The sequence below is a fragment of the Centruroides sculpturatus genome, unplaced genomic scaffold (assembly GCF_000671375.1).
Source record: "Centruroides sculpturatus isolate CEXI.00-Female unplaced genomic scaffold, Cexi_2.0 scaffold925, whole genome shotgun sequence".
NCBI classification, from domain to species: domain Eukaryota; kingdom Metazoa; phylum Arthropoda; class Arachnida; order Scorpiones; family Buthidae; genus Centruroides; species Centruroides sculpturatus.
This window is the reverse complement of record NW_019385069.1, coordinates 300,681-311,921: the sequence shown is the minus strand read 5'-3', so window position 1 is coordinate 311,921 and position 11,241 is coordinate 300,681. Positions and strand designations below refer to the sequence as shown.

The following is an 11,241-nucleotide window of genomic DNA, read 5'->3' as shown; positions in this document are numbered from 1 at the left end:
TTTGAAAAATAACAATAAATGTAGTAGTTGTGATAAATGGGCAAACTGTTCTTGTGCCAATATTGAAGTGATGATGAGTCTATTGATATCTCCTCATCTGTTGACTCTCCTTTTGACTTGCCTGACGAGGAGACACCTGGTTTTAAAGATGACACTGCTTGTCTGTTTGCAGATGATAGTCACGGGGAGGTGCAATGCCTAATGTGCGCTATGTGGCCACATAAAGATTGTGCTGATGTTGAAAAGGAGCATTATATTTGTGATTTTTGTAAATGATTAGCTTCTTCTTTGTACATTTCTTTATTATTATTATTATTATTAAATCATTTTTGCTTTAAAATACATTGGAGTAAATGATTTTGTAATTATTTAACATTCTTTGTATTTTCCTATTTGTTTTTGGCTACATTAAAGCATTTTTTGAAAATATACAGTAAGGTTCCATATTACCATCCGATTTTCTCTAAGCCTACTTTCTAACTTTTTGTACAGAAGCCTTCAAAAACCATACTTAAAGTTACACTAACGAAAAATCCAATTAGGAACATTTAGTTTAATAGTTACAAGTACTTTTTGCACAAAAAATGTGAGTGTAGTTATGATACCTTGTTTACAATTCACTAAAATGTAATTGGGGTTCCATAATACCACCTTCTCCTCTAATTTTTAAACATAGTTTCCATTTGTGGAGTTTCTAAGAAGGAATATCCTTCGGGAAGGTGAAGTTGGATTTCTTTAAGAGTGGTTAATAACACTTCCTCAGGAAGGAAATAGGTGCTGAGTCGTCCCTGTTCTAGGGTTTCAATGGCATTACGTAATTCAAGGATTAGAGTGCGAAATTCTCGAATGGAGAATTCTGTGGCTCGTACTGCCGATTCAAAGACTAGATAGTATTGTTGTTGCTTTACTGCTTCTTCAATTAGGGTTTGCTTCTTCATTAGAGAATAGATTTGTTGTCGATTTATTTTGGCAATACGTAAGGTATTAAAAAGAGTAGCCTGTGACGGGATGAGGTGAATAAATTCTTCATTCGTTTCTGATAATTGCGATAATTTGTTGAAGTTTCGATGTCTTCAGAGGTAGCTGTCCCAAATAAGTATTTTAAGATCTTGCCTCCCGCGTTAATTAATCCTCGTCTCTCTCGTGTAATGTTGTTAAGAGTTACTAAGGTTTTTAGTGCGACATATTCGGATTCATATTCATCCAAGGTAGTTTTTAAAAACGTGAGTTCTTCCGTAGGTAGAGTTTATCGAGGTGTAGAGAGGTCATCTTGATCTTGGGTTCGAAGTTGTCTCTGTACGAGAGTGTTTAAGAGTTGAAGATGTCGTTTGAGACAATGCAATCGTTCGTCTTAGGGAGAGAAAGTTATATCCGAAATGAGGATCCAATAGTTTGTATATAATAGTAAGTATATAGTAATAATAGTAATAGTTAAAAATAATATAAACACATCCGAATTCGGATCCTCACATTTCATTCAAANGTATGGGAACTCCGCACGCAAGGAATTGCCGGATTAGCATGAGTCTAGTGTATATTTAAGTAAGCGCTGCGTAAAAATTAGAGGAGAAGATGGTATTATGGAACCACTCCATTTCGAACTGATAATAAAGGCGAACTGTAGCCGAATGTGGCTGAACTGAACTAGGCAGACATCCATAGCGAGGGGAAAACCCGTTTTACTTCGGTTAAACAGTTGTCCGTATTTAATCGGCAAATTTGTTTTTTTTTTTTCAAAAATCGCAAGTTTTGAATGCTAAGCGAATTTAATTACAGTAGAGCGTCGATTTTCCGAATCAATTGGGGACTGGGGTTGTCCGGATAACTGATTTACGTACGAAAAAATAGTTTAACGTATCCGATGTCGAAATTTTTCTCCGTTGCGTGTCGCTTCGCGTTGAATTTTCGTCGATGTTAAGCCTAACGAAGNCCAAATCTCGGAAATTTGCATAATCTAAGTCTCTACAATAAATCATTACTGAAAAATGACATTTTTATTAGATCACTCGTATTATATTTCCGAATGTTAAAATGAAGAATGGAGAATTTATATCGATATAGAAATTTCCATTCACTTAGAATTAATTTAATAATCGATAATATCAAACGTATACGGGAAAAATTTTAAACTGTTTAAAAGGTCGGAAGTGTTATTTCTACGTGGCACAAGAAGCGCCCAAAATCGCAAATACTGTATTTGCATCTCGGATGTTGCCGGAGCCGGGAGGGATGAAGTCGTCTTTTCCCTCTCACAATACCTCGTAGAACACAAAGCCTAATTTCAAAATTACTTTTCGGCTTCGTTTACCATCGATATTATTCGGCGGAATTTTCGGCTGTTGAAAAAATTAAAACTGGAGTCTTACAAATAAAATACTACGAAAGTTTTTTACGGTACGCTTCTGAACCGGTAGATCGCGAACCTCGGAGTAATTTATAATATATTGAAAAGATCGAGAAACTTAAAAAAAATCAATGTAATAAAATTTAAAGTAAAATCTTAAATATACGCTGCATAATATTTAAAAAATGTCATTAAAAATTTTTGTGTAATTGTTTAATGTTTCGTGAATCGGTAGAAGTATTTTATAAGTTTTTTTTCCTTCAGATTTAATTTAACGTAACTTAAAAGTAATAAAATATTTAAATATTATGAATAAATAAGTCTTTCTTCCCACAAAGCGTTACGTTAATTAAAATTATTACGTAAAATAGTGACTAGAATTAACTTTAATAGCCTACATCAAACGAGAAATTATTGGATAAAAGAAAAATTATAATGAAAAGTCGCACAAAGGCTTTTGAATACTTTCAATTTTGATGAAATTTTATACAAAATTTAAAGAAAATTCTTTTATATTTTACAATTTATCCATTAAAGTAGGTTTACATTAGTTCAATACACTGGATAATTTATTATATATTATGAAAATATAACTCGGGGTGGTTTCTGATCCTTTGTCATTTTTCAAATTATACATTTCTTGAAAGTATTCTCGATTATCATACCTTACAGAATACAGGTAGAGGTTTTCTGTAAAGTGTAAAACTGCCGAGAAGCGTATATATTATGCTTCACTACAGTTTCTTTACACGAATATTCCCATTCCCCGGAATGGAGGCCCATTGCTTACGAGATTACGCAAGATTTAATACATACTGCTTCTTGTCCTTCCCTAATAATGTGAAGGCGATGGCACACCGTCTCACTTTTTTTTCCGCCTTTTACTTTCGCGACTGTTATGTATACGTAACGAGGGGTTACACTAGCGAAAAATCCAATTAGGAACATTTAGTTTAATAGTTACCAGTACTTTATGCACAAAAAATGTGGGTGTAGTTATGATACCTTGTTTACAATTCATTAAAATGTAATTGGAGTTCCATAATACCACCTTCTCCTCTATTACTAAATAACAAATTTCGTTATTGCGACAACAAACTTAAGTCTGATAACGGATAGCGGATGAATTGTAAAATGCTCAACGAAAAATTCAGCGCTATATTTATTTACTAGGGCCATTTGTGATTCAGTCTCCGTTTAATTCCAGGGAACGAAGTAAGCGGATAGCGATCTCGCACATTCGGGCCATTTTTTACTCCTTGTGTATTGCGAACGACAAAACGTAATGAAATCGATGTTTACGCCATCTTTGAAATTCGCCCATTGCCTCTGTTTTTGCATATAATAAACCTAAAGGTATAGCCGAAATTCATCGGATAGTGAGTAGAATGATTCAAACTTTCAGCCAAGGGTATATGAGGGAATGGTTTAAAAATTTGGGAAGGGGTAGGCAGATTTTATTGATTATCTGATAAACTGCTTTAAAATGCTGACAATACACTGTAATTCACGAAAGATGCAGCTTCACATTTTCAAAATTTTCATGTAAATTGCCACGAATTTCTCGAACTTTTTTGCACGAGATTGTTACGGATAGACTCGGCTAACACGAGATTTATGCAAGATGCCACGAATGACTGCAAAAGCTCTAAACCTTTAAAAATATACAGCGCTGTTAAATAATGCTCTTGCAAGGAATTGCAAGAATCAGATCTTATTTTTGAGGCAGTCCAAAGTTTAAGCGAGGTTTGATAGCTGCTGTTACGTATTAATTGTGCATTTAATAATTGCACAATTAATTTATAACAATTCAATAACATTAATATAGCGTACAGTAGCGTTAAAAGTATTATTATTGCTTAAAATTGAGTCGGAGAACGTATATTTTAAATTTCCTATTGGAAAATGCAAAATTTTTATCACGCATTTTAATGGCTGTCCGGTGACTAAATTTACTAAGGTATATCTGGCGCCTGCTTAAACAATACGGGTATTATAAATGATCAAAAACCTCCATGAAAGAAGGAAAAGAAATTCATAAATTTTAAAACTTTGAATAATTTTACTTTCCCGTATAAAAATGCCTTTATCTTTATTCTAAGATTTTAACCCGACAAAACGGCCAGGTAGATTTATTTATCCAAATCTCGGAAATTTGCATAATCTAAGTCTCTACAATAAATCATTACTGAAAAATGACATTTTTATTAGATCACTCGTATTATATTTCCGAATGTTAAAATGAAGAATGGAGAATTTATATCGATATAGAAATTTCCATTCACTTAGAATTAATTTAATAATCGATAATATCAAACGTATACGGGAAAAATTTTAAACTGTTTAAAAGGTCGGAAGTGTTATTTCTACGTGGCACAAGAAGCGCCCAAAATCGCAAATACTGTATTTGCATCTCGGATGTTGCCGGAGCCGGGAGGGATGAAGTCGTCTTTTCCCTCTCACAATACCTCGTAGAACACAAAGCCTAATTTCAAAATTACTTTTCGGCTTCGTTTACCATCGATATTATTCGGCGGAATTTTCGGCTGTTGAAAAAATTAAAACTGGAGTCTTACAAATAAAATACTACGAAAGTTTTTTACGGTACGCTTCTGAACCGGTAGATCGCGAACCTCGGAGTAATTTATAATATATTGAAAAGATCGAGAAACTTAAAAAAAATCAATGTAATAAAATTTAAAGTAAAATCTTAAATATACGCTGCATAATATTTAAAAAATGTCATTAAAAATTTTTGTGTAATTGTTTAATGTTTCGTGAATCGGTAGAAGTATTTTATAAGTTTTTTTTCCTTCAGATTTAATTTAACGTAACTTAAAAGTAATAAAATATTTAAATATTATGAATAAATAAGTCTTTCTTCCCACAAAGCGTTACGTTAATTAAAATTATTACGTAAAATAGTGACTAGAATTAACTTTAATAGCCTACATCAAACGAGAAATTATTGGATAAAAGAAAAATTATAATGAAAAGTCGCACAAAGGCTTTTGAATACTTTCAATTTTGATGAAATTTTATACAAAATTTAAAGAAAATTCTTTTATATTTTACAATTTATCCATTAAAGTAGGTTTACATTAGTTCAATACACTGGATAATTTATTATATATTATGAAAATATAACTCGGGGTGGTTTCTGATCCTTTGTCATTTTTCAAATTATACATTTCTTGAAAGTATTCTCGATTATCATACCTTACAGAATACAGGTAGAGGTTTTCTGTAAAGTGTAAAACTGCCGAGAAGCGTATATATTATGCTTCACTACAGTTTCTTTACACGAATATTCCCATTCCCCGGAATGGAGGCCCATTGCTTACGAGATTACGCAAGATTTAATACATACTGCTTCTTGTCCTTCCCTAATAATGTGAAGGCGATGGCACACCGTCTCACTCTTTTTTCCGCCTTTTACTTTCGCGGCTGTTATGTATACGTAACGAGGGAATTTTTAATAAACCCGTTACGATTTTTAATTTAAAAAAATCGTAGCGGATGGTGCCATACGCAGTTCTAAATGTTACCGGAAAAGTTAAGCAACTTATTGCTAAATTTTTTTCTTTTGAGTAACATTGAACACCGCTGAGTGTTTGCAGATTTTCACAGAATTTGTTAGACAACTCGATGCGGAACCGACACGTTGTTACGATTCATAATAAATGATTCCGGTTCGAGTCTATACGAATCGCACTGTATTTCATAATAACCATAGTTTTCTCGGGAATGGTTAATTACTAATCACTAAAACCTATGTTAAAATGTAATTATTTGTTATACATATTTGAATTGATTACTTTTAATACACGGGTTAAATTTTACCTACGTGCACCGTCATGGCCGCGCTTACAACAAGCGTCTTTTGATTTTCGATCTAGGTGGCGCTGTTGGTGACTAATTCCAATTTTTTCGATGTCACGAATGTAAGGCAAGCAGCTCGGCTTTTGAAGAAACCTTTATTATAGAAAAATTAGGCAAAAATTCTTGGGGTTTTTCATTTGTGTGGCATCTCATTTGCATTGAGTCTCGTTGAAAGACACGTGTTTGGCTGTAGGAATCGGTTGCAGAACGATGATTGCATTGCACAATTTAACAAAAATTGAAAACTGGTTGTCCAGGAAAGGTTGTTGAGATAGACGAAACGTTAAACTATTGTAAGCAAAAGGGAGGAAATTGAAAGGTACCGTGTGAGTCGTCAGTGGAATTTGCAGAGTGGACAAATCGTGTTTCCTATGCTATGTAAATGATTAGGATAATTGAGGAAAACGCAAAGAGAAAGAAAGAAGAAACGTGTGGTAAAAGTAAAGGGAAAGAATCAACGATGAAGGACGTTACTACAGATGTCGGCGGATCGAGATTTGGTTCCAAGAAGCGGAAACAAATTTGAATGAGAGTATATTAACCGTGAGTAAAATAGAAAGTTTTTGTTCTTTTTGGTACTTATGGGTTAATTTAAGAGGACGCCATTCGGATATGTCGATCGGGAGCACGAACAGTCGCGACCGGAAGTGCCGCCATGACGGTGCACGTAGGTAAAATTTAACCGATACATAGAATAATATATTTATTTATCAAATTTTGATACCGATGCTTAATAACAGATGGCAGTTTACCCGATCAATACGTAACGTAGTATTATCGGACACACTGTTTATATATTTTTAAATCTTTAATTAAACAGAAAAATATGCATAAAAATTCCTTCGTGTATTTTTCAAATTTTTTTTAATTAGAAAACTTAGAATAATTATGACGTATTTTTTTTAATATTATGGAGATTAATGACACATAAATTGTAATTATCATCGTGTGCAATTTAATGCTGTTTGCTGTACTTCGTAGCGAAAATATATTATAAATATTATTTTATATATTTAGTGTCGTAGCAACTCCTTGTATCATAATTCTTTTAAACAACGACAAAAGTCATAAATTTCGATTAATAAATAAGAAATTGTTGACGTAAGAGAGTACTTAAATAATTATAAATGTCGTAAATATTTATGACATACGTAATATAATAATTAGTGTGTGACGAGTATAGATGACGTCGAACGACTCGTCACATTTCTCGACGTCACGGGTACTTTGCAGAATGTTTGCTAATAAAACCTTTGTCAAAACACTTAAAATCACGATTCTTGTTTTGATAAATCTCCGAGTCGCTTGTAAGTGGGCAATTCGATACGTAAAATAACTAAAAAATTATATAATGTTTACTACAGGAGAGGCATTAAGAGGCCCGAGTTCACTTACTTTTTTCAGGTTTCTAGTATATTAAAATTTGAAAAATAAAGAATTTTTTTCTTAATTGCTAAAAGTACAATAGAAGAAATATTTTACAAGTATTGACTCGAACTACAGTGAATGTAGAAGGGCATAGAGGCGCATAGGCCCTCTACACTGTACGTACAGTGTAGAGGGCCTCTATGCTTGTATACCTTTTAAATTTTAAATACAGTGTAGAAGGTTTACGCTAAAGTTACGCTTGTTACTCTCCTGGATGTTATATACATATTTATAACAGAAGGAAAGTATGGCAATCGTTCAAAAAATGAACCTCCCCAAGATTTTTATATTTTTGGACTCACTGGACCGTAAAACGTTGAGAAATGCAAAAAACTTCAGGGTTTTTTTTTTTCTGTATGTATGAAGTTAAGTGTGTATGGGGGCTTTGAAGCTTAATAACCCCTGTGTTTTTGCAGGGAAGTTTTTGTATTAAGAGGATTGATGTTATTAAATTTTGGAGGTTAAAGGTCGAGGGAGTGAGAGATAAAGTGTCGTATTTCGAGTAGAGTCGAACTTAATGGCGATTTTACTCGTTATTAGATCTCTCGACCTCTGCCAGAGGCTCTATACAGTTTATAATTATGTAGAAAATAACACAATACGTCATTAATTTAAAATCAAGAGTAATTTAATTAAACAGACTGTAATCTGATTCTTTCTCATATCATTATTTACATCCTGTAATTATTTATGTGGCAGAAATTTAATTATCTTATTACAAAATTGACGACAATATTTTTTAAATATACGAATTAATCTATAAGAACAATATATAAACAGAAGCAGAAAATTAGAAACTAATAATAATAATAATATTTCCTCACTTAATGTGTTAAATAATAAAGAATTAGAAAGGCATTTAATACGACTTTTGAGTTTGAATTTCCGAAGAAAGAATATATTAATGTTTGTACGTTGCAATACTCGGCTGTTTATGAACATGATCGTCCGTCTGTATGCCGGCAGCAAAATTTTCTTAACTTAAATTTTCGGATAGTAAGAGCATAATAGATTGAGAGTCACTAAATGCAGTTTTCGGGACACGATTTGTTTGTAATTCAATGATTTCCAGTGGCTAAAGCAATTACGGAAGATATATTTTCCCCTGAAAATATTGTAGTGTATTCCGGTTATTGATCCGATAGTTCACAGTTCACGGGTTTATTGTAAAAAAAGGAATTCTGGCAATATTTTAATTAATTAGCTCTGCTGAGTAACTTTCCACACCTTTCATTACCTACAAATGGGTGACTTGGCCAACGGGCTGGTTGTGTGGAATTTTCCGGGTTTCCTCCACACGATGTAACTCGAATGGGAGCAGCTCGAGAAGACCTCCTGGAAGGCAAATTTTGGCAAAGTCGTAGCCTCAATCAAAATTTTGGCATTTTTCTGTATTCGATCATAAATAGAGGTTGACCAAGTTTTGAGTCAATTTCAGGCACAAAAAAGATCACCGCTTAAATTTCCATATTAAAGCCACTTCGTGTGTCGAGATCTATTTTACACGGCGTATAACTATTAACTAATTATTTAATATTCCTGATAGTACGAGTTATAACGCGTGTGATTATGCAAATCGGGATGTTTTTACTTTTAATGGTTATAATTTTTAAATAGATTTACTTAACGTTATTATGATATTAAATAATTTATGAATATTTGCTGAAAAGAATTGCTGCTTTAAGTCCTCTGCCAGTTCGTCTAGTGACTGTGAAAGTCGAAAGGTAGTTGTTTGAAAACAACTTTGTTTCATCGGGGCAGACTTTCTCGACTATTACATGTGTGTTTTTACAAAATCTTGCTTTTAACTACTGTATAAATTTAACAACTTTACATCTAGCACCAGCGTAGGTTTCCCTTCGAACACGTTGCTTTTGAATGTTTTGAAAGACACGCAAATACCAGTTGGGATTTTTAATATTCCGAGTACTTTCTTCTCCATTCAATAAATCATATCGGCTTCTACGTTTCGCTTCGTAATGACGTTGTGTGTTGTATTCCTTGATTTTAGACGTTTTCCGGCAAATAAAGGGGATCGTTTTCCCGTTGATTTTTGTCAAAAACGTATCGATCTGTCCGGTATTTCGTTGAAAACTTTTCCTTCTTCTCCAATATTTCTTTCGCTGTTTTCTTTGTTGAGCCGGTTTTTTAAACTACTGTTCTTTTAATTCTAGAAATAAAATGTAAAAAGTACAGTACGTTCCTTCCAACTTCACTCGACAGTTTCAAAATAGAATAAATCACTTTTCGTGTAGTTACGGGGGAGGATATGAGAAAAAAAGAGAAAGAAGGAATGCCAATAAACAGTTAATTATTTCCAGTTGTTTACCCAAGCAGAATTAGTAGAGGCGTAACAGTTTCATTTTAGAACACGTTGAGGAGTCATTTTCTACATAAAATATAAAATTATCTAAATAGAGGAGAAGGTGGTATTATGGAACCCCAATTACATTTTAGTGAATTGTAAACAAGGTATCATAACTACACCCACATTTTTTGTGCATAAAGTACTGGTAACTAGTAAACTAAATGTTCCTAGTTGGATTTTTCTCTAGTGTAATTATAAGTATGGTTTTTGAAGGCTTTTGTACAAAAAGTCCGAAAGTAGGCTTAGAGAAAATCGGGTGGTAATATGGAACCTTACTGTATATTTTCAAAAAAATGCTTTAATGTAGCTAAAAACAAATAGGAAAGGACAAAAAATGTTAAATAATTACAAAATTATTTACCCCAATGTATTTTATCGCAAAAATGCTTTTATAATAGAAAAATATGACCTCCATCAACAATATATATTTCAGCAGCTTTTTTTCGATATTCTCGGGAAGAATTGACTTTCTACCTAGTGTCTTTTTCACAAATTGCTCTGGAGGAATGTCTGCTTGCAAATAGAAAGTTCGAAGGAGTTGAGTTCCATATTACTGTAAAAGCACCAATGGGGTCCGTATTTCACGCATCGCCATCTCGAATTAACTTATGTCTGTCAAGACCAAATTTTAAAAAACGTGAACATCACACAGATTAATGTGTACCCCTAAGTCTCTGGAATGGAATACATGCACCAGTGAACCTACAACTTCACGATTTATATTTTAAAAATAATTAAATTCACTTAGCATTCAAAACTTGCGAATTTTGAAAAAAACAAATTTGCTGATTAAATGCAAACAACTGTTTAACTGAAGTAAAACGGGTTTTCCCCTTGCTATGGATGTTTGCCTAGTTCAGTTCAGCCACATTCCGCTGCAGTTCGCCTTTATTATTAGTTCGAAATGGGGTGGTTCCATAATACCAACAGTGTTCCATAATACCACCTTCTCCTCTAATAAATTAATTTATATCGCCAAATCGCCATAATTTATATTTATATTTGCTGTGTTGTTCTCTGTAATTGTTTATTTTGTTTGTGATGCACAAATTAAAGGATGACGTAAAATCTATACGAAAAGCAAAGAACAGTCACTCGTAGATTCAGTCATTCTACGACGTTAAGTCCTTCGTAGAAAGGCCGACACTTCCTCGTAAAGAGGGAGGACGAAATCTCACAGATATTTGTAAATCTTCTTCACAAATATAGTACGAAAGGT

The 11,241-nt window shown here is 33.2% G+C and overlaps 1 protein-coding gene across 1 annotated transcript in view; it reads left to right on the top strand.

The window, feature by feature from the left end:
• The first annotated feature begins 5,933 nt into the window (after positions 1 to 5,933).
• LOC111634189 (RNA binding protein fox-1 homolog 2-like) overlaps positions 5,934 to 11,241 on the top strand; it is a 300,266-nt gene continuing 294,958 nt past the window's right edge. Inside the window, exon 1 of the mRNA XM_023378906.1 lies at positions 5,934 to 6,769. The gene's annotated coding sequence lies outside the window, so the exon portion shown is untranslated. The remainder of the gene's footprint in view (positions 6,770 to 11,241) is intronic.